The sequence below is a fragment of the Meles meles genome, chromosome 3 (genome assembly GCF_922984935.1).
Source record: "Meles meles chromosome 3, mMelMel3.1 paternal haplotype, whole genome shotgun sequence".
Taxonomy (NCBI): domain Eukaryota; kingdom Metazoa; phylum Chordata; class Mammalia; order Carnivora; family Mustelidae; genus Meles; species Meles meles.
In genome coordinates, this window is record NC_060068.1 from 75,576,445 (window position 1) to 75,596,904 (window position 20,460).

The following is a 20,460-nucleotide window of genomic DNA, read 5'->3' on the forward strand; positions in this document are numbered from 1 at the left end:
TCAGGCTGTATATTTAGGATCTGCTACTATGTATAATAATACCTTAATGAAAAAAAATATAAAATAAGGGAGACTGTTATAGAATCATGATAACAATTATGATGTTTTCATTAAAGTTATAAGTAAGTAAAAATCTCTAAGGGTCAGATGACAGTCTGTTTTTGCAATATTAGATTATGTTCATAACTTTTCCTGCCAGATATTTTCTTCTCTCTTCAATTCAAGCAATTATTTTCAGAAAACCAGTTCCATGAGAATATAAACTCTTTTCAGTTCTAAGTTATGTATGGATGGGATTTGGCAAAAATATCAATTCTTATATCCTCATCTTGTAGCCAGTGGATGCTGTATGGACAGCATAGATTTCAAATAAATGAAAAGTTGAAACCACATATTCTGAGATTTTTTTTAAAGAAGAGGAATGTACATATGGATAAGTGTCATGAGGGTATTGCCATAATCATGATTGGATAAACACGTTCCCTTAGGTTCTATGGTTGCACTGATCTGCATTTGACTTTAAAGCCTGCCATTTATGTGTCTATAACATTAGGCACATGATACAAGCCCTCTTGTATTAGTTTCCTATTGCTGTTGCAACAAAATGCAACAAACAGTAACTTAAAACAATACAAATTTGTTATCGTGGAGCTCTGGAGACCAGCAGCCTGCAAATGAGTCAGCAGGGCTAAATTTCTCCTGGAGGATCCAGGGAAAAATCCATTTGCTTGCCATTTCTAATTTCTAAAGGCCACCTGGATTCCTTGGCTAGTGACCTCTTCTGCCATATTCAAAGTCAGCAGTGGCTGGTTGAATGTTTCTCAGGTTGCATCACTCAGACGATCCTCTTCAATCTCTCTGTACTTCCCTCTTACAAGGATGCTTCTGATTACATTGGGCCACCCTGGATAATCCAGTAGAGGCCTCCCATCTTAAAAGCCTTAGTTAATCACATCTGCAAAGTGTGAGATAATATATTCATAGGTCCTGGGGATTCGAACACTGGCATCTTTGGAGGAGGGGTGTAATTATTCAGTCTATCATCCTTCATTGTAGAGTAGGAATAATAATACCTATATATACTGTATGTATTTTATGGAGTCATTGTGAGAAATAAATAAGATGGCCAGTATGAAATAACTGACACAATGCTTGGTACATGGCATGCACTGAGCAGAGTTAGGTTTCAGTATTAATAATGATAAACTTAGTGGGATAAACTCATCTCTACCACCCCAATGAGTGATGCTATAACCTTGGGCAAGTATTTTGTCTTGGAATTTCAGGTTCTTAAGCTGTCAATGAAGATAGTAATACTTAATTTGCAGAGATGTGTTAGGGATAAGAAATAATATGTTAGGTACCTAGAAGTAGTAGAAGCCTGATGAAGTTGTAAAAACAATGACAAGCATCAATGTGATGATGCTGAAAGGGGAAGAAATTGAGAGAAACTCTTTCCTCTTAAAGGGTAAAGAGTTTGAACTGATCCTCTTCTGCAGGTCAGCTTGTATAAAAGAGGTTTTACACACTTGATTATGGCTTCCTGATTATTATTTCTGCAAAATCTTATAAGAAGTTTCAGGATTTGCTTCCTTCTTATTCCTTTGAATCATACTGAAAGTTTACATCCTTTCACTTTGTGCCAAATAGCATATTCCTTATGTTAAATTCATTTAGAGAATTCTAGGACACAGTAAGCCTATATGATTAGTCTTACTAAAACCCACAAACTTAGCAACCTATAACTCTCTGTAATGGGACACATAATAAGCACATTGCAACTCTAAGCTGAGTTCCTAGCATGCCGCACTGCTGTTCCACTCAGACCCACTGTATAATCTTCCAGCAGGACTTTCACGATCCAACAACAACAAAACATTCGCCCAAGAAAACAGATTGTTACCTTTGTTACAAAAGTGCAAAGTGACTGAGATATGGATATTTATGTGTTTAAATGTTCATGAAAAGCCTTTTTTTGTTGGAGTTCTATTTCGTTTTGATATACACATATATATTTACACGTGGAACCAGATTGCTTGGATTCAAACACTGGCCCTTTCCCTTACTACTCGTGTGCTATTGACCAAGTTACTCAGCCTCTTTTTCTTCAGTTTCCTCATATGTAAAATGAGGGTATAAATAGATGCAGATCATGGGTTTGTCAAAATTCAGACTGGAGGAAAGATTAAATATATTAATACATGTATTAAATGACACTTAAAACAGTGTCAGGCACACATTAAGACTGCAATAGCATTTGTTACAGTGTTACTGTAGGCTTTTAAAAAATAACATTGTAAGGTGTCACTTCATCTAAAAAGTCCTCTGCATGTTAAATGGTGGGTTTAAACAAAATGGGCACCAAGTTTGTATTCTATCATCCTATTATTTATTTAGGGCTGGAAACAAACCATTGTATTTTCAGGACATTAAGGCTATTATGAGTTTTCAGAGTGCACATTTGGTCCAATCCTAGAGAGAAACCCAAAAGGATGGAAAATTTTACAAAAGAAAGATTAGATACACTTTTTGATGTTTTAATGATATGCTGGGCAAAATGCAGTTCAATAATAGCCACTAAACAAAGTCTATTAGCACTAAAGGGCTCATACGACAGGATTCTTTGTTCAAAGCCTGAAAGTTGTTATAAAGTGACACAAACAGTCTAACTAGTTCTGGGTCCGCATCCTATCCCTGGCTCATTGTGCTCTGCAATCCATTTCTGTATTCACTGTATTCACAATTCACTGTAATGCAGGAAGCTTGTGTTAGCAGGGTTATCTGTGGCCCTTGGCACTTAGTATTACAATGCATTAGTAGTACATTTAATATGTTATGGAGTCAAAAAGTACCACTGGTACTTTTGTCCACATGGCATAAAACAATCCCAAATAATGAATATAATATCAATTTTCTAAATGTTACTTTACTGTTTAGTTTCTGCCTGAATAGGGAATTTTTAACTTTAAAATGTCAGTAGTAGTTTCAAAATTTTCTGTGGAAAATGTACTGAATAGCACATGTATTTGGGGAACTTAGCAGAATGTTCATCCATACGCTTTGAATGCAGGATTCTAAGTGACAGTCGCCCTGACTGCAAGCTGGCTGGCAGGCCGGGCAGGTTCTCCTGGCCAACCCCACTGTTGGGAGAAGATGAGAAGGTGAGAAGGTGAGAAGATGGGGTTCTGGAAAGGTTACATGACTTAGTGCCAATTAGTTTTTTACAGGCAGAAGCTAGATGAGAACACTGGTGTCCAATTCTTTCTGCAACATCAAATTGTTTTTTCTTTCTAAATTTTATGGACTATGGAAGTCAAGGAATCACTATATCCACATCTTTTATTCTCACGTTCAGACTATAACCTATAAACACATTTACTTAAATATGATCATAGTTTGCCATTAAACTCCAGGTCTCTCATCTGTGCTATTTTTCCTTGCCAGCAAGTCTGTCATAGATAGGATTTCTCTCAAAGGTTCCCAAAAGACGTGATTTTGGGAGCCAACTGACAGCCAGCCAGAGCCCTGAGGTCAACTCACATTCATATACAGTTACATATATTTTGTTGTTGTTGAAATGCGTGTTTGAGGCACAGCCCAAGTATCAGCTTTTCCCACTGACCTCATTTAGAATGAGGAGAAAATTAATTGTTCCTAAAATTTAGAAGATGTCAGGTTTCATGTCTTATAATTCTGCTATAGCAGGAATAGTTGATTGGATCATATCCATAGCCTAGGAAGCCCTACAAAGATATTCTTGACCAGATGGTAACTGATCAGACCTAATCAGGTTATTTTTGTTTTAGGAATTAGAGAGGGGAGGGGGGTGGAAGAGAGAGAGAGGGAGAGAGAGAGAAGGGAAGAGAGAGAGAAATAGATTATAGAGTCGGAGATAGAAGCTGAGGCTAAACTGTGAGACTGGCTGACACCAAGGCAGGGATGGAAGGGCTCATGCTCTTTAGACAACACTAGTTTATCTGGGTCACTTAAATTATAGGATTGCTGAAGCAGTGAAGATTTATTGAGCACCTACTATGTGTTGGGTACTGTTCTAGGTGCTTGGGGTACACTAGTGTATAAAATAAATGAAGTCTTAACTTCACGTAGTTTTGTTTTAGCAGGAGAATAGAACAGATAATAAGATGTTGATGAAATAGATAATAATAGGTTAGAAGGTGCTAGGAGCACTATGAACAGAAATAGTAAAACTCGGTAAAGGGATCAAGAGAGTTGGTAATGGTGGGAGATAGGGGCTTGCTATCTGATGTTTTCTTTCCCAAATTATTTTTTTGTTGTTGTGATAAAAAACACACAACTAATTTTAAAATAGAGTGTTTAGAGCAGATTTCATTAAGAAGAAATTTGAGTGGGGCACAGGCACCCGAATGTTAATAGCAGCAATGTCCACAATAGCCAAACTATGGAAAGAGCCCATATGTCCATCGACAGATGAATGGATAAAGAATAGGATATATATCCTATTATATATATATATATATATATATATATATATATATATATATGCAATGGACTATTACTCCGCCATCAAAAATGAACCGTTGCCATTTGCAACTACATGGATGGAACCAGAGGGTATTATGCTAAACAAAATAAGTCATTCAGAGAAAGACAATTATCATATGACTTCATTTATATGTAGATTTTAAGAAAACAAAACAGGAGCATGGGGGAGGGAGGGAAAAATAAAATAAGATGAAATCAGAGAGGGAGACAAACCATAAGAGACTCTTAATCATAGGAAACAAACTGACAGTTGCTGGAGGGGAGGTGGGGTGGGAGAATGGGGTAACTGAATGATGGGCATTAAGGAGGGCATATGATGTAATGAGCACTGGGTGTTATATACAACTGATGAATCACTGAACTCTACTTCTGAAACTAGTAATATACTATATGTTAACAAAAGCTATTTGAGCAGTGCGACTAGGTGGTTAAGCATCTGACTTTTGGTTTCAGCTCAGGTCATGGCCTTAGGCTTCAGAGTCATGAGATTGAGCCCCAAGTTGGGCTCTGAGCTCAGTGCAGAGTCTGTTTGAGATTCTCTCTCTTCCTCCCCCTTTGCTCCTCCTCCTACTTGCACTCTCTCTCTCTCAATAACTAACTAAATAAATAAAATCTTAAAAGAAAAAAAGGAGATACTTGCACAAGTACTTGAAGGAGATGAGAGAGTTAGCTATGGGGCATAAGTACTAATGTCCAATAGATGATGACCTATTGTTCCAGTTCGCTTTGGAGTTTGTTGTGTTGAGTTGGATTAAGGGAGACTCATTGAGAAGTCACCAATGGCACCAATCTGTAAGAGCTACTAAAATAGCCCTGGGAATATAAATGCAGTGCTTACTAGAACTTCTGTCAGCAAGAATATTATAATGTGGTTGGAAGGATATCTTGAAAAAAAATGTTTGAGGTAGAGATGAGATCCACCTAAAGAGATATCTAATGCATGAGGGGTACCTGGGTGGCTCAGTGTGTTAAAGCCTCTGCCTTCGGCTCAGGTCATGATCCCAGGGTCCTGGGATCGAGCCCCACATCCGGCTCTCTGCTCTGCAGGGAGCCTGCTTCCTCCTCTCTCTCTGCCTGCCTCTCAGCCTACTTGTGATCTCTGTCTGTCAAATAAATAAAATCTTTAAAAAAAGAGAGAGAGATATATAATGCATGATTACTAAACTGCCTTCTAAAAAGGTTAAGTTCCATTAGCTGTACGTTTTTATTTGGGGGGATGTTTCTCTTTCCTGAATGAATTTTGCATTTTGAGGTCAGATTTGAATTTCTTGGGAAAAGAGTAGAGATTAAGCCCTCCAACTGAAGCGCATCCTCTCTACTTTTTCTCCAAGTAATTCTTAGCAACTCTCTTAATATTGGAGAATCCTGGATTGAAGGGGCCACGTATGATTAGACTGCACAAGTATAGTGGACACTGCTGCCACCCCACCCAGATCGCCTTGGTTTCCTTTCACTAACCTCGTGAGTTCAACCCATCTAGTGTGCTTTGCTCCTAACGACTGGCACTTACAACTGCCCAAGGACATTGGAGCCCCAGCAACTGCCTTGCATGAACAGAAGGACTTAAATTTTCCATTCTTATCTTTCCCAATTCCCTTTCCCACTCCTATCTTTTAGCCAGTGCTGACAGAAGTGAGGTATACACCTACACCTCAGGGAAGTACAAACTCGGAAGAGTGATTTATACCCCAGAGAGGCCTTTGAAGTCAAGCTGAAATCATATTGTAACTTAGCTTCTTTGCCTTCCCTATCCTGTTTCTCCCACTCCCTTACTGTTCTCTCCTAAAAGCACTTCCTAAATAAATCACTTTCATCTGTATCTTTACTCAGATTTGCATTCAGGGTAAGTCCAAACTATGACAACAGGGCGGCTACATTCTTGGTCAGATTCTAGCTATACATTTCAGCCCTAGAAGTATTAAGAAGTTCCCAAGAAGTTGCCTAGAATTCCTCATTTCTCTGTTTACCTGAACTTTTTCTGTTCCTTGAAATTAGAAGGCTTAACTAAAGCAAATCACAAGACCTTTCCTAGGATAATACTGGAAACTTCAGATTCTTAGATGCTTCACATGAAGCCATGAGTGTGGTAGTTCTTTAATTGTGACAATATGGTTGTTTGCTTTAGCAGCAAATATACTAAAATTGGGGCAATATGGTTTTGTACATATTTTGTAAACATTTAAAGAAAGACATATTTAACCACCTGACACGGTTGAGAGCAAAAATTATGAAACTCCTTTAGCATTTAGTCATTAATTAAAAAGTCTGATCAATTAAATTTCCTGAAACAGTCTACACAACTAAAATTCTGGCATTGCTGATCATTTTTTATAAATCAAATATTTAAAAATCAAACATATCAATGAATACAATTATACATAAATTTATTCTAAAATAGCAACACTATGAATTTGAAGTCACTTAAAAAAATTTTTTTCTATGCTTATTTCTTTATCTTCTTGGGTTACAACTATACAGATTTTGGCATTTTCCAAAGGTTTTAATAATATAATTTTAATATCTTACTACAGTTGTATAAATATTACAGACCAAAAAGAAAAGAAAAAGAATATCTCTTCAGACAATAGAAGCCAGAAGATCCAGATGATCAACTGACTGATTTCCTGTTGGGACAGTGGAAGTTGGATGTTCCTTCTCAGCTGACTCACACATAAGTCATTAGGCTGAAATTACTTATAGTTTAATTTTACTTATAGTTAAACTTTACTAAGTTGGTCAAAAGACTTTTAAGTCCATATCTCTAAAATGGGTTTTAGTTTTTGCAACTTAGTGTCTTCATCTTAAATGGTGCATCTAAAAAGTCTCGTTTTGTGCTTGATACTTCTGGTCAATATAGAGACCTTTGTAACCACCTTAACCATCAAGATATCAAGACACGGAATGGTCCTATTAATCCCCAAACTCCCTTGTGTATCTTGCCAGTCAATTACTCCCCCCACCTCCCATACACATAAGCTGGACTCAAGGCAACTACTGATTTGCTTCCAGTCAGCATAGATTAGTTTTGTTCTTTCTGTACTTTCATATAAATAGAATCTTTTGTTTCTAGCTTCCTTAATTTGGCATAATGTTTTTGAGGTTCATCCATGTTGTTATATGTATCAGTGATTTGTTCTTTTAGATGATTGTATGGCATTCTATTGTAGGGTACACCACAGTTGTTTATTCATCTGTTGATGTATGTTTGGATTTTTTCTAAGTATTGGTTATTATAAATAAAGCTTCTATACATATACATGTTCAGGTCTTTGAGAGAACACATATTTTCATTTCTTTTGAATAAATACCTATGAGTGGAATTTCTAGGTTGTATGGTAAGTGTGTACTTAATTTTATAAGAGACTGCCAAAGTTTTCCAAAATGGTTGTACCATTTTTAGTCACACCAGCAATGTATGAGGAGGGTTCCAGGTGCTTAACATTATCACCAATATTTTCTTTTTCATTGAAGTCATTCTAATGGGTATAAAGTGGCATCTTACATGGTTTAATTTACATTTCCCTGATGATTAGTGATTCTCAATATGTTTTCATGTTTATTGGCCACTCACATATTTTCTTTTATGATATGTCTGTTCAAATTTTCTGCCTATCCCTTTAACTGAACTGTTTGTCTTTAATTCTTGAATTTTAGTTCAAGAGGCATGGAGAATTCCCCTCAAAATCAACAAAAACAGGTCAACACCAAGACATAATCATAGTGAAACTTGCAAAATACAAAGATAAAGAAAATTTTCAAAGTAGCTAGGGACTAAATGTTCTTAACCTGTAAGGGTGGACACATAAGGTTAGAAGCAGAACTATCCACAGAAACTTGGCAGGCCAGAAAAAAGTGGCATGATATATTCAATATGCAGAATGGGGAAAAATGCAGCCAAGAATAGTATATCCAGCAAGGCTGTCATTCAGAATACAAGGAGAGTAGAAGAGTTTCCAAGACAAGCAAAAACTAAAGGAAATCATGAACACTAAACCAACTCTGTAAGAAACATTAAAGGGGACTCTGAGCAGCATAGAAAGACCAAAAGCAACAAAGACTAGAAAAGAAGAGAAACAATCTACAAGAACAGCAACTTTACAGGTACTACAATGGCACTAAATTCATATTTATCAATAATTACTCTGAGGGTAAATGGACTAAATGATCCAATCAAAGTAGGGTATCAGAATGGACATTTTTTTAAAAAGACCCATCAATATGCTGCTTATAAGAGACTCATTTTAGACCCAAAGTCACCTTCAAATTGAAGGTGAGGGGGTGGAGAACCATCATGCTAGTGGACATCAAAAGAAAGCTGGAATAGGTGTACTTATATCAGAAAACTAGGTTTTATTTATTTTTTTAAGAATTTATTTATTTGGTAGAGAGTGAGAGAGCACAAGCAGGGAGAGTGGCAGAGAGAGAAGTAGGCTTCCCGCTGAGCAGGGAGCCTGATGCAGGGCTCAATCCCTGGACCCTGAGATCATGACTTGAGCCAAAGGTAAATGCTTAAATGACTGAGCCGGGTGCCCCAGACAAACTAGATTTTAAACCAAAATCTTGACTGTAGCAAGAAATGAAGGGCAGTATATGATAATAAAGGAGTCTATTCAACATGAAGATCTAACAATTGTAAATATTTATGCCCCCAACTTGGGAGCAGTCAAATATACAAATATACAAATATGCAAATCAACTAACAAATAAAATATACAAATATACAAATCAACTAACAACAAACTTAAAGAAACTCATTGATAATAATATAATATTAGTAGGGGACTTTAACAGTCCACTCACAGCAATGGACAGATCATCTAAGCAAAAGATCAACAAAGAAACAATAGCTTTGAATGACACACTGGATCAGATGGTCTTAAGAAATGTATTCAGAGCATTTCATCCTAGAGCAGCAGAGTACACATTCTTTTCAAGTGCACATAGAACATTCTCCAGAATAGATCACATACTGGGTCACAAATCAGGCCTCAATCAGTACAAAAGACTGAGATCATACCATGCATATTTTCAGACCAAAACACTATGAAACTTGAAGTCAACCACAAGAAAAAATTTGGGAAGACCACAAATACATGGAGGTTAAAGACCATTCTACTAAAGAATGAATGGGTTAACAAGAAAATTAAGGACGAAATTTTTAAAAAATACATGGAAGCAAATGAAAATGAAAACATGACAGTCCAAAACCTTTGGGATGCAGCAAAGGGGGTACTAAGAGGAAAGTATATAGCAATACAGGCCTTCCTCAAGAAGCAAGAAAAGTCTCAAATACACAACCTAACCTGACACCTAAAGGACCTGGAAAAATAACAGCAAATAAAGCCTAAAGCCAGCAGCAGAGGGGAAATAATTAAGATTAGAGCAGAGATAAGTGATATAGGAATTTTTTAAAAATTAATTTTTTAATTAAAAAATTAGTAATTAAAAAAATTAAAAAAAACAGTAGAGCTGGTTCTTTGAAAGAATTAAGAGTTCTTAATGTATTCTGAATACAATATTTTTTCCAGCTGTAAGTATTGTGAACATATTCTCTCACTTATGGCCTGGCCATTTCATTTTTTAATGGTGTCTTCAAAGAGCAGAAGTATTTATTTTGATGAAATCCAGTTTATCAATTTTATTCTTATGGCTTGTGTATTTTTTCTTCAAAGAAATCTTTGCCATGCCAGTGTCATGAATACTTTTCCTAGGCCTTCTTTTAAGTTTTATGGTTTTAATTTTTCATGTTCAGGTGTATTTTCATTTCAAGTTAATTTTTCTGTGGAGTGTAAGGTAAGAAATAAGGTTCATTTCCCCCCCTAGGGCTATGCAATTGCTTTTCCCATTGAATTATTTAGCTCCTCATTTATTTAAAAAAAGAAAGAAAGAAAGAAATCAATTGGCCAAATATTTATAGGCCTATTTCTGAATTCTCTATATTATTCCATTGAGACTTACACCAGCATTATACCATCTTGATTACAGTAGTTCTAAGGGACAAGTCCACCAACTTTGTTCAATTTGTTCAAGATTGGTTTGGGGGGTGCCTGGGTGGCACAATCAGTTAAACGTCTTGGCTTCAGCTCAGGTCATGATCCTGGTGTAGTGAGATGGTCCCACATCAGGATCCCCACTCACCACAGTCTGCTTAAGACTGTCTCTCCCTCTCTCTCTTTCCCTCCCCCATCCCTGCTCATTCTTTCTCAAATAAATAAATAAATCTTCATATTTCCATTTATATATTAGATTACAGCAATCAGAGTGACCATCAACTGATTTGGCTTTCTCTGACACAACATTTTATTAACACTTTCCCTTAAGTGTGTGGTTTTCTTGACTATAAAAACTCCTTCCTATTAGACAAATATTTGATTATTTGCATTTCTCAATTAAAATTTTTTTTCAAGATTTTATTTAGTTATTTGACAGAGAGAGATCACAAGTAGACAGAGAAGCAGGCAGAGAGAGAGAGAGGGAAGCAGGCTCCCTGCTGAGCAGAGAGCCCGATGCAGGACTCGATCCCAGGACCCTAAGATCATGACCTGAGCCGAAGGCAGTGGCTTAACCCACTGAGCCACCCAGGCGCCCTCAATTAAAATTTTTAACTGCTCTGTTTTATATTACAGAAGATGCTTCCTTTTAAAGATATGTATTAAAAAGTATTGTAGGAACTGCAATTAACTCATAACTATTCAAATCCTCACAAATTCTATTTTTTACCATGAGGAATCACACACTGCTATAATAATTTTTTTTATTCCACAAGAACTCTACTGGTATGTCCATGCAATTAAAGGACTGTCACTTATTTTATATAAAGAGGAAGAACACAGCTTAATTCTTTAAAAGAATCTTCCAGATATTTCTGGACCATGGATATATCTCTCTTTGAGTTGAAAATTGACACTAGAATATTACAGAATTATATTATTCTGGATATTTTTTGGCCCAAATTTATTGCAAAATAGACATAATAATGACAGTTTCAAAAGATGAAAGATTATGTTTTAGGATTTCAAGTATGTCACAATAGAGGAATGAAACAGAAGTTTAAGACAATAACCTCAGAGACAACTAGCAGAAGTTGTAAGTTTATGTTTTGGAAAGGAAAGAGCGTAAAAGTTTTAAATATATAGTGCTATATTCATAGGAATGGTTATAGAGATTTTGGTTTCTTAACTTACTCATCATACTTCAGTGATACTTGTAAAATAGGCTTCAGTCAGAAATTGCTATATATTATATATTCAGTGAATTCAAAACTGTACCAGTATGATGGGCTAACATTCAATTTTTACATACAGACTGAATCTACATAACAGACTGCTTCTGGTAGAGATCAGAAGGGCAATCTTTATAAATATGACAAATGGCTAGCTGATAAGACTCATTCGGTTGACCTGCACCAAGATGTCTCTTTCAGATGTTCATGGTTTCAACTTTTTTTTTTTTTTTCAGGACATCAGGTATCAAGCAAGTGTTCTATTCAGGGTTCTTCAGTGGAAAGAGGTAGAAACAACTAGCTCAAGAATTTGGGTTATGAAAAAGATAAAGTGGGGCTCATAGAAATCCAGGAACAGGATCTACTATGTAAACAGTCTTGGGACCCAAAATTATAAAGCTATTAGGAATGAAGGCTACTCTGTGTCTTTGGGTTGAGGGGTGCAGGGGTACAAGGTTATGGGGTCTCTGCTACTCCGTGTATATGACCCATTGTCAACTCTGCCTTCTTCAGCTTGTATATAATTCAGAGGAGCTGATCCACCTCCTGTTATATCATGGGATCTCTTGATTCTTGTATTTCTGACCTCCAACTGCTAATCAGCTAAGTGTTTAAGTACCCAAATTTCCAGGGAAGTTTGGCCCACTTAAGATTTTTAGTCAAACCTCACAGGGAACAACTTCTGGAAGTATATAAAGGAACTGACTACCTTGGGGTTAACTGTCGCACTGGTTTAATCAGCTGTGGTCAACGAGAGGGCATGGGCTCACTCAATGGAGAGCATGGTTATTCAGGGCAGCAGGGCCTACACTAGTATATGCTGAATGTTTGTTGAATGAATGAATGAATGAATGAGCAAATGAATGTAGTATCTGAAGAAAAGAATAAAAGAAGATAAAACTTCGCAATGCTCTAGGATTAAAGGCCAAAAGCAAAAAAGAGAAGAGGAGGCATTAAATGTATTACAGGCATTTTATATCAAATATAAACAAGCTATATTGAAGGGTGATACGCTATCTGTTCACCACATAATTAACATGGTTTGGGAGACCTGTCTTGCTTCGGGAAGAAGACTAGATAAGAAGAGCAACAGTATGATTCCATAGGCCTAACTCTCAATATTATTTCCTTATGCTTTTAGGTTTTAACTAGTTATTCTGTGGGTTTGCAAATATTTCCTACTATACCATGTAGCAGAAGTTTTTCTATGTATTTGTATTGTGTCCTCCAGAGGCAAAATGTAGTTGGCATGTTAGTGGCATCGTTCTTTCTTGATTGATATGTTTATTATCTTAATGTGAAAAATCATTTTAGAAAATTACAAATTGTGGGGACGCGTGGGTGGCTCAGTGGGTTAAAGGCCCTGCCTTCAGCTCAGGTCGTGATCTTAGAGTCCTGGGATCGAGCCCCACATCGGACTCTCTGCTCAGTGGGGAGCCTGCTTCCCCCTCTCTCTCTGCCTGCCTCTCTGCCTACTTGTGATCTCTGTCTGTCAAATAAATAAATAAAATCTTAAAAAAAAAAAAAAAGAAAATTACAAATTGTGATGGTTTTGTTTAGCTGTTTGCAGCGTGCATCTGAGCTCCAAGGATGCTTGTCTTTTGAGCTACCCTATTTTTCTTCTGTACAAGAGACATATTAAGATGGTTCTACCATTTTCAGATAACCTTTCTCTTGGATTTTTTTTTCCCCTTTTAGATTGCATCTCATATGGCAGCATGCACTTTCCTACCTCTTTCTTAACAGGTCTAGAGTTACACTGTTCTCAATGTACACAGAAAACTGTTTCTTTTAAGTCCCTTTATCTTCTTCCCTTGATGTGCTTACCAAGGGTTTCTGCACTTAATTCTTTGCTTTCTCAACCAAAACCCAGGAATCATTTGGTGCTCTAAGGGCTGATTATTATTTATCTATCTACAGCTCCCCAGAGCCCTGGAAGTCTGTTTCCAGGAATAGTTTTGATGACCCCTGAATCATTCTGCAAATAACCTACTAAGGCAACAAGTTGGTCTTCACTACGTTCTATCATATTCATCTGTGCCTGCTTGCACTTGACCCTCAGAGATCATATCCGTGCTAAAGCTATTAAGAAGCTGTGCTGGCCCACAGTGGGCCCACAAGGCCTCAACAATGTGCCATAGCAACATTTGTCAGGGGAACCTTTATACTTTGCGTTGGACTTTCATGAGCAGAGTGCTTTTCAAATGACCTTTCTGTTGGTAATGCTATCATCTGCATTTGGGTATGTTCTTATTCTTATCTAATCTTGTTCTTATTCTTATCCTAGATTTCCAGGCCTGTCTGAGCACACCAATAATCAGTTGTACCCTCTCATCATCTCCCACATTGCATTTGGAATCTCTGGAGATAGGCTTTATTCTCAATAGTCTGAACAAACTTCCTGCCAAACAGACACTCATGTTAGCAGCTCTGCACAGACCTGCAGGTCTAGTAGCACTCAGGAGGATAAAGTGTTAGTAGACGTTTTTTTGTTTTTGCTTTCTGAGTATCAGGGCTTTAAAAAAATTTAAAGTATAATTGACATACAATAAATATCTGATTAGTTTCAGGTGTATATCATACTGATTTGATATTTTTATACATTATCAAGGGATCCCCACAATAAGTCTAGTTACTATCTCTCACCATACAAAGTTATTATAATATCATTGACTATATTTCCTATGCTGTACATTATATCCCCATGGCTTACTTTATAACTGAAAGTTACCATCACCTACTTCACCAATCCCCCCAACCTCTACCCTCTCTGGTATCCATTAGTTTTCTTCCTGTATCTATGGGTGACAATTTTAAAGTAGCATGGAAACCTAACCAAAATCTTCCCATAGCAGCTTACAAGTCCCACTGCACCTACTCCAGAGTCCTTATGACATTCAGAGACTTTTCTTTAATTACAAGCAGATGGGAAGATCGTAATATCACGGTTGATAAAGTAAGTAATGTGGCAAATAATTCAAAGAATCATAGCTCATTTTCTAAGATAGGACTAAGAGAGAAAATCATCCGGAGAGGAAGCCCTCTATTTTGCCTTCAAAATGTTCACCATGGATATATTTCTTATTTAATGTATTGTAGTGACCTTGCTCTAATGCTTTCTCTTTCTTATCATTCTTTAGCAATAAGCCAGAAATAGGAAACCACCACCAGGTTCCAGTGGGAGTTGGATGTCAAACCCACAAAGCTGAACTTCAAAGTGTTTTAACAGATTAAAAAAAAGAAGACCACAGAAACCACATGGACCACAGAAGGAAAAGAAGCTTGTTTACAAGGTCAGTTCAAAGTATAGTCCAGTGAATGATCTGTATCTGGAATAGAACTAACTGTGCCAGAAATAGCCAGAGACACTCCTGAAGACCAAGACTAAGGCAGGATGACTGCATATGGATGAGGGAATGAGCATGTAATTGTGTGAGGCTATGAATGAACATGGAACAGGGTCTATCCCAGTACTGGATATAGACACTGTTAGAGCTCTTTTCTGTTGTTTATCATTATAATCTTCAAGTGTTTACTTCTGTTGCTTTCATGTCTGTTCCAAACTTGCAGATTCCCAACAGACTGATTTCTTCCTCTATCATAACTCTGTCCCTTTTTCTACACAAAGTGCACACTCACTTATCATCTTCATGGTCACTGTTATTTATGGATTTCTTACCGTATGTCAGGCATTCTGCTGAAAGCTAGACACCATTGCTTCACATAAGCATGACAACATTGATGGGCTTGGAGTATTATTATACTCGCAGTTCTCAAAGACAAGGAAAGTGACTCTTCAGGAGGTGAAGTAGTTTGGTCAAAATCACACAGTAAAGACTTGAACCCAAACTAGTCTTATTTATAAATAAAATTGCCTATTAGCAAAAACAAACAAAAAACAATTTTAGAATATTTAACGATTACTTAAAAAGAATATTTAACAAATATTTTAAAAATTATGACCTAAAGAACCATCAAAAATATGCCTCCCCTACTATGAAATGAAATAAACAAAATTAATTAATTAGTCATGTGTAGATTTTAAATAAAATTTTAGGCACCTGGCTGGTGCAGTCAGTGGAGTGATGTTGGAATTGTGAGTTCGAGCCTGTATGTGTGTGAGGAGATTACTTAAAAATAAAATCTTGATCTTTGGGGCGCCTGGGTGGCTCAGTGGGTTAAACCTCTGCCTTTGGCTCAGGTCATGATCTCAGGGTCCTGGGATCGAGTTCCGCATTGGGCTCTCTGCTCAGCAGAGAGCCTGCTTCCCTCTCTTTCTCTCTGCCTGCCTCTCTACCTACTTGTGATCTCTCTCTGTCAAATAAATAAATAATAAAATCTTAAAAAAAAAAATCTTGATCTTTAAAGAAATTAGATAAATAAAATATATATATATTTTTAAAGATTTTATTTATTTATTTGACAGACAGAGATCACAAGTAGGAAAGAGAGAGGAGGAAGCAGGCTTCCCACTGAGCAGAGAGCCTGATGCGGGGCTCAATCCCAGGACCCCGAGATCATGATCTGAGCCGAAGGCAGAGGCTTTAACCCACTGAGCCACCCAGGTGCCCCTAAATAAAACCTTTTAAAACAAATTTAAAAAGTGGTAAGACCAAGATTTTAAAAATTTGAAATAACTAATCAAAGGGACACAACCAACAAAGTTAATTTCAAAGAAGTGACAGCCAGGGAAAGAAACAAAATATCCTGTCCCAGTGTGGTCTTTCTTGGTCACTTGTCCTACACCACCTACCAAAGCAATGATGGGCATGACTAACAAGTATGGAAAACACTTGCTAATATTCTAAGTATGGCTATCATTTCCCTTTCCTGACGGAGAGGGAGTTGTAATGACTGCTGAGAAGGGAGAGGCAGACCAGAAAGAGGGAACATCTGGGACTGGCTCTGGAGGAACAGCCAGTCCTAGAACCCCGGGCTGAGCTATGGAGGCCCCCAAGATGGCCACAGACATGGGACTCACTTCCTAGTGACTACTCTTTGGTGCAGTAGATCCCAACAGAGGACATTTAACAAACAACGACCAAATCTGGAAAACACCGCATTCACGATCCATGTGCTTGGGTGGGAATGGGCAAGCAGGGCACTAAATATCTGAAGAGAGGCAAAGAAAATGCATAAATGGCCTTACCAGGGCTAGCCTCACCTTGAAGAAAAACTGGAGCTATGGATAAGAGTGCTGGGCAGCCTTCTTCGATTTTATGTTAGAGCTGTTTCTGATCTCTGTAATGCTTTTAAGGGATTACCATGTAAACTTCCCAAAGACCCGTGGAGAAAGGTCACTGAGAGTGCTTAGTAGAAAGTTCCAAGTCTGAAAGCCAGCCCCAAGAAGAGAACGACTTGGCACCTGCAGAGCAGCAGTCACTTCAAAGGACAAATGGGAGGGTCTCTCCCAAGGATCAGGATGTAATCCCCTCCTAGGGCAGAAATCTCCAGCTTTTTGTGGGCAGCTTCCCAAACTCCCAAGAGGATAGATCTCACTAAGTCAAGTGGCTCTCCTGTTAATTACTGCAAGAGCCTTCTAAATCTCAAATGAAAAGATTGGGTTGCATGCAGGTTTTCATCCTTGCTAAAGACTGAAAGCTTAGCACTTCATCTCCAGTAACAGCTTCTTCTCAGTGGGACAGGACGTGTCCAGGTATGTATGTTATGTGTTTTCCCAGAGCACAGACCTGATCAGTACAGCAGGTTTTAAATAATGGTGAGATTTTATAGCCATTCGACCAATACTGAGAAAAATCTTAGGCATTCTAGAACCCCACCTAGAAGGTCTGATGTAGCATGAGAAAGGAAAATGCACACATTCCCAACCCCCCCTTTTTTTTTTTTTTTAAGATTTATTTATTTGACAGAGAGAGAGAGAGAGAGCATAAGCAGGGCGAGTGGGAGAGGGAGAGGGAAAAGCAGGCTCCCCACTGAGCAGGAAGTCCAATGTGGGACTTGATTGCAGGACCCTGGAATCATGACCCAAGCTGAAGGCAGATGCTTAACCAACTGAGTCATTCCCACCTTCCTTAAAATTAAACTTTGTGACCTCCATTTTCTAAAACAGATTCCTGAAAATTGCCAGAGAATTTCAGAGAATTAGTGGCAGGGCCAAAAAGCTAGACTATATTCCTGAAATTTCTTTTCCATATATTCAAAATGTTCCTTTTTTGGGGTTCTGTGGGTTGCTGATTAGCATCGGAGTTGTACAAGCAGAGCTGTTCTGTTTAAATAAACCTAAGCTACCTCAATATTGCTCATGTCAGTGCATCAGCAAGGCAGGAAAGCTCAAGCATACCTTTTTCTAAGAATATGCTATTGCCTTACTTGTTTAAAATCTAGCTAGCATTTTCTTTTCTTTTAAGATTTTATTTATTTATTTGACAGACAGAGATCACAAGTAGGCAGAGAGGCAGGCAGAGAGAGAGGGGAGGAAGCAGGCTCCCTGCTAAGCAGAGAGCCCAATGTGGGGCTCCATCCCAGGACCCTGAGATCATGACCTGAGCCGAAGGCAGAGGCTTTAACCCACTGAGACACCCAGGCACCCCTAACTAGCATTTTCTAACTTTTGTCATCTTTTCCTCTTTTGCCTTAGGTTCTTCCCTCTCATTCCTCTTCTTGGGGAATCTCAGAACTCAAAGGAAACTTCGTTCTTTTCCAAAAGGTGTGGTGGCCCTAAGAGGTGAAGAAAAATCTGCCCTGGGTCATCCAGATGATTAGGAACAAAACTGGGATCTCCCAGACACCTTTGTTCTCCTCCATCACCATGGATTCTCTTGGCAATCACAGTGTTCTCACAGGGCTTGGATGGATATGAACAGCCTCTACAGACAATTTCTCAAAATTTCAGACTTCCTTTCTTCTGCACTACCTCCCTTTCTTTTCCTTCCTTCCTTTCTTTCCTTTCTTTCTTTTTTTCCTTCCCTCCTTCCTTCCTCCCTCCCTTTCTTATTTTCCAATTCAAATTTTCTGGACACATTTTAAGTATAATTCCTAACATGCTTGTCAAAATGGTATATATATCTGCATTTGCTTTTTATTTTATAGTTGCTTAGTCAGAGTGAAATTCCAACTAGAAGTGGGTGCTAAATGTCCTTGTTAGATTCACACAGAAAATCAAATTTCCCTTGCATCTTTGCACAGCACATTCAATTCAATAAAGCCTGTCATGAACCTGACATATTGCTTGGCTGCCTCAGTGAAATCAGAACTGATCAGATTATGTTCTCTTCTTCGCTCTAAGAAAAATACCCATTTGATAGCAAAGAGAAATTTACAGCAAGGCTGGAAAAAAGAACATTCCAGATTTTACTGCCTGAAGTTTTAGGATAGAAATTTAAAGAGCTCTCTTAAATGCCGGAGGCAAAGAAAACTCTTGTGTTTGTCTTGACAGAAATACATAAAAATAAAGAAACAAAAACTTTCTCCCAGAAATCATCTCTGACATCAGAACGTTTCCTCTGACATTCACTTTTCGTGTCAAGTCATGGGTGAAGTTCCTCCCTTCCACTGGCTATGGGAAAGGAGATTATTGTGTTGCTTCAATATTCTTATGTTTCAGAAGTGTTAACAAAATGTTCCATCCTCACAATGGCCCAGCTTCTTTCTTGCTAAGTTCCATAATGAGCGGTTGGGCAGGAAAAGCAAAAAAGGCTGGTAACCTTTATGACATTAAATATAAAACAGCTCTCCCAAAAATGGATGATTCCCAAAGGCTTGCTTACATTTGCTTCTGGTCAACAACATTCCTCAAAACTCAGTATTATGGGGTTTACCAACCCAACCAAACCAAACAAAACATGGCACCTCAGAAGATAATTCTACTATGTGTGGAACAGGCTTGAGTGTATTTGCTGAAGTGGCAGACTTGCCCCCAACACAACCTGCTAAAATTTGTGAAGGAGTGGCCATTTTTTCCCCCTGGTTCCCCACTAAAATCTCCTGACTCGGGACAAGGGTTCAGAAGTACAATGTCCATGCCCCATCCTCAGAGATTGTTTTTTCCTCTCTAGAGAGTCCAGATATTAGTCTTTTGTGATTCATGTGCAATCAGAACTGTGAACCATTAGGGACCAGACCAAATGCATACAGTTCTCTGCAGGAACAATGAATTAATTAAGGGCTATGAAATCAGGACATTTAATTGCACCTGATTTATTCAAATGTCCATCAGGTGTGCAAGACTTTCTCAGAAACTTGCAAAACAGGCTATGATCAAGGTTTTCCGAAAAAGGCCCTGATAAATGTATGGATTTCTTAACACATAAAACATTAATACCAGTGCTTGATCTCACTGACTACAACAGAAACTGCTTTATCGATTTGTGGTATTTACAAGCACTGAGAGGAATAGACTGTAATTTGAATCAAATTGCTCAGAAAATTCCCCTGGTGAGTCCATCTACTAGAAAAATATTCTTTTTTTTTTTTCAAGATTTTATTTATTTATTTGACAGACAGAGATCACAAGTAGGCAGAGAGGAAGGCAGAGAGAGAGGAGGAAGCAGGCTCCCTGCCGAGCAAAGAGCCTGATGCTAGGCTTGATCCCAGAACCCTGGGATCATGACCCAAGCCAAAGGCAGAGACTTTAACCCATTGAGCCACCCAGGCGCCCTAAAAAATATTCTTAAAGAATAAGGAGTATGTTATTCTACGCAGTGGGCCTGAACTCACCTGCTCACATATACACAAGAGGCAAGTCAGCTGCCCCA

General features: G+C 38.0%; 1 long non-coding RNA gene across 1 annotated transcript in view; it reads left to right on the forward strand.

Annotated features, from left to right (window-relative positions):
- LOC123938850 overlaps window positions 1-18,927 on the forward strand; it is a 70,145-nt gene extending 51,218 nt beyond the window's left edge. The window contains exons 3-4 of the long non-coding RNA XR_006817784.1: window positions 14,887-15,039; window positions 18,345-18,927. This is a non-coding gene — a long non-coding RNA (uncharacterized LOC123938850). The remainder of the gene's footprint in view (window positions 1-14,886; window positions 15,040-18,344) is intronic.
- Window positions 18,928-20,460: the final 1,533 nt, after the last annotated feature.